Source organism: Dendrobium catenatum, unplaced genomic scaffold, assembly GCF_001605985.2.
Source record: "Dendrobium catenatum unplaced genomic scaffold, ASM160598v2 fragScaff_scaffold_1473, whole genome shotgun sequence".
NCBI lineage: Eukaryota > Viridiplantae > Streptophyta > Magnoliopsida > Asparagales > Orchidaceae > Dendrobium > Dendrobium catenatum.
The window spans coordinates 104725-108888 of NW_021319935.1; the positions used below are offsets into that span (position 1 = coordinate 104725).

At 30.8% G+C, this 4164-nt stretch overlaps 1 non-coding gene across 1 annotated transcript; it reads right to left on the minus strand.

Annotated features, from left to right (window-relative positions):
• Positions 1-2571: 2571 nt before the first annotated feature.
• On the minus strand, positions 2572-2678 carry LOC114581015. Its single transcript, XR_003702818.1, has one exon. It is a non-coding gene; the product is annotated as a small nucleolar RNA R71 (small nucleolar RNA).
• Positions 2679-4164: the final 1486 nt, after the last annotated feature.

The window sequence follows — 4164 nt, forward strand, 5'->3', positions numbered from 1 at the left end:
TCCTTTGATAGATGCCATGCATAGTACTCCCTTTAACCTTACTACCCCTTTCTCGTGGAAGCCCTCCCACTTATTCATATCCATCATATGTCCTGTCATACTATCCCCCAACACCCCTTCTACCTTGTGCAGGTGGACCTTCCACCCCAATTATAACATAGAATACATCATAGGGGTATATGTTGATAGCACATGAGGGTAATACTTACGTACTTACTATATTCTTAATATGCTACTAAAATTTGATAAATATTTTCTCACCTATAACATTTTATGTAGGTTTTATCCATCAAAGCAGACGATGCAAAAAATATGGGACATCATATGGAGCAGGTATGATGCTCCTTATTTTTCTTGGAAGAAAGTACCAAAACAAGTGCACGATATGTGGTTATGAGAGTTTTAGGTTAATTATTTTAAAAATATTATATATTACATCTTTTTTAATTAAGCTAATAAAAATAATGTATGTTGTATGTTTTTAATACATACAAATTTTTATTGGTTGCCCTAGCATAATGATAAAAATAGAAAGAATTTTGAGAAAAGTAGGTTGGTTTGCATATGAGCTATATTTGCAGAGATTAGAAAGTCAGACGAGCGACATATTTGGATTAGTGAGAGTATATGGAGGAGAGACCTTAATAGACATAACCGAGCTTATGATGTTCGGGGCATGGGTAGTTCCCTTCATCTTAGGGGCTCAATTTTAAATATTGAGTACGGGCGACGTTTGGTAAGAAATTTTAAAAGATTTTAATAATTTACTTACATATGAATACTAATGTAAGTATATTATAGAAAAAGGTATTTGGTACGTAAAGAACCAAGTGATGTTAAGTTGCATAGTCATACCCATAAGGGTAGGAGGACCAGCAATGGATTGATGAGCGAGCAAAGAGAGCCTATGTGAGTACATAAGTTTAATATTTTAGGTCTCATCTGTAAATTGCTTAATCTTGTATTAACTTTTGCAGGATGAGTATACACGGATTCAAGAGAGTCATATAGGAGCAAGTGAGTGATCTTCTCAGGGATCAGTAGAATCATTTAACTATCACACTTCGTCGTAAGTGGTCAGAGGAATGCTAAAAGGTCGGGTTTCTGGTAGAGGCTTATAAGCTTGTGCATATGAGAGACAAACATCTGGTAGCTCCAACTTCTCAATAAGTAGCTAGGAGTCATTGTACAACCAATAGGTAGTTGCCCTTATAACCGAGCTAGAGTAAGTTGAGAAATCACAAGTTGGCATACAATCCAGATGCAACAAACTCAGCTATTGGATGAGCTATATAAATTGAGGGAGCAGTTCAGTGGAACGTAGTAGGCAACATCAACAGAGGAGGAGACTGATTCTGATTAGAATTTTTTTTTATTTCACAACATTTCATTTATATATTGAATATTTTATTTGTATGTTTAATTTTAAATTGTTTGATAAATGTTCAATAAACTTAGAATGATCAAATCTATTATTAAACTATTTATTTATGTTTAATGTTTAAATGAATATAATATATGTATAATTTTATACGTGTTTGTTGTGTTGTAGAAAACATAAACGTAAGAGGGAGTGCTATTTTTTTTTTAATTTTTTCTACAGGTTTCTGGTAGATTTTCTGCTATAAATGGAGATGCGACGAATTGTATCAAATTTCTAGTGGAACTATTTCACTGCAATTCTAGTAGATAACCTGTTGGAAATTTCCACTAATCTTAGTCCGTTAAACTTTTTTGGTGAGTTATCTGCAAGAATATTTGGCGGACTAGTTTCACCAGTAATTCTGGCTGATAACCTACTGGTAAAAGTGACTCTTGATTAACTAATTAAATTGATATATTCCACTAGTAAATTTGCTGGAAAAAAATTCGATGGAACTTTTCCAACGGAATAAGGTTTTTGATGCAAGATTTATCGTTGATTACATTTTCACCAAAAAATACATAGTTTATGGTGGAATTTTATAATTTTTGGTAGATTTTAGCTACTAGTAATACCAAACTTCTTGTAATAAGTGCATATTTATACCTATTTGTATCTTATATCCTATTTTATTTGTTAATTTTATATTCACTGTTGCATACTTTGTAGATCTATAAAGGAACCTTTGTTAGTTGATTTTGAGATAGAAAGGACCCTCTCTAAAATTAAAAAAAACTATAAAGATTTTGAAAATGCCTTAACTAGTATCAAATCAAGATCATTTTAGATCTCTTAGGAATTATGCTAACCATATAGTAGATAAAAATTATCATTAATGTATTAATAGAACTATCCATGCTAATAATTTTGAATTAAAATCTATAATAATTCAGATGGTTCAAAATTTTCAGTTTGGGGGAACTCCTATTAAAGATCTCAATTTATACTTTGTCAGCTTTTTAGAAATATGTACAACATTTAAGTATAATTGTGTCAATAATGATGCTATTAGGCTTTAGCTATTTCCATTTCCTCTAAGAGACAATACTATGTTATGGTTGAATTCTTTACTCTCAGGCTCTATAACCAGTTGGAATGAGTTGGCTCATAAATTCTTTACTAAGTATTTCTCACATTCAAAAATTACCAAACTTAGAAATAAAATCATATCTTTTGCCCAATTTGAAGGAGAATCAATTTATGAAAGTTGAGAGATATTTAAGAAAATGCTTAGGAAATGCCCTCATCATGCCTTACCTATTTGGTTAATTATTCAAACATTTTACAATGGATTACTAGGATCTCTTAGAGCAATCATAGACCCTGCACCTAAAGGATCTTTAATGTTTAAGCTATCAAAATGACTACTAATAATAATTTCTAGTAGCCTGTTGTCCTAAGAGAATAGCTAGAGTTTATGAATCAGATGCTTTATCAAAATTAACTGCACAAGTTGCAGCAACTTTTAAGAAATTAAACATAATAGGGATCAGTTCATAATTATTATATGAATCATCTATGCAATTGGAAGATAGAGATTTAAATTCCATTGAAGTTAGTGGTGTGCAAAGGATTAAAAATATGAATTTAATTACAAGATAAAATAATCCCTATTCCAATACATATAATCCAAGTTTGAGGAATCATCCTAATTTTAATTGGTCAAATAATATTGGTGATAATAATTAATGGAATTCATGTTTAAATAGTCAAGGAGAAATTTAGAACAATCCTCAGCAACCAATTATTAATCCTAGACCTTATCCTCCATGATTAAATAGAAATAATTAATTTGGAAATAAAAAGTCATCTTTTGAAGTATAATTATGCAGTTAGAAACTCAATTGCAAAGTTAAACTGCTTATATTAAAAAAATTAGAAAGTTAATAAGGCCAGCTTGCAATTTCAGTTAGTAGTAGGCCTCTTGGATCTTTGCCTAGCAATACTAAAGTTAATCCAAAGGAGAAAGAAAAAGATCATAGTGGAAATCACTTGATGAGTGGTAGTGAGGAACCCTAGCCAAATTATTAAATCTAGGTAAGTTTGGATGAAGATTATAAACTTAGCTCTTTTTGGAAAGCAACCCATCTTTGTGTTTATTTATGCCATGATAGTTGTTATAGTTTAATAGTTTATATTAAAAAAAAAAACTACAATGTTGTACTCAATGCTACGATGCTCATACAAATCATAAACTACTATGCTGGTTTAGTTATAAAGGTTAACTGTAGTTAGTTTTCTTTGTCATTTTTGTTTGTCTCTTTAACATCTCAAGAGTCCTTCCTGGGTGTGTTTTATTGATTGTTCTTCATCATTTATGAGTTAATTGGTGGAAAGAAGAGAAAGCATTCTTCCTTAAAGAAGTAAGAACTTATCTATGAGAATGAAGAATCATTTTCTACTTTAAACTTTAGAGTTCTTCTATTGTTAATACATTAAAAGAATTTAGAAATAAAGTTTCAAATATACAAAGGTTTACAATGCAGAAACGAAGAGATTGCATGGTGTAAGGTTCTCAGTTATGAATTTTCTTCTGGCCAGGATGTTTGGCATTTCGATTCCCAAAAGAAATTTTATTATAGAAAAATTAAGTCTGGATGGACCGAGCTCAAATATATTCATATGGTGCAATAAAAATTTAGGATAAATAATCTTTTCATATTTTCAAAGGTAATAGTCATATATTGAAACCATACGTATGATGATGATGACTGAGGAGGAGGAGGAGGAAGAGGAAAATC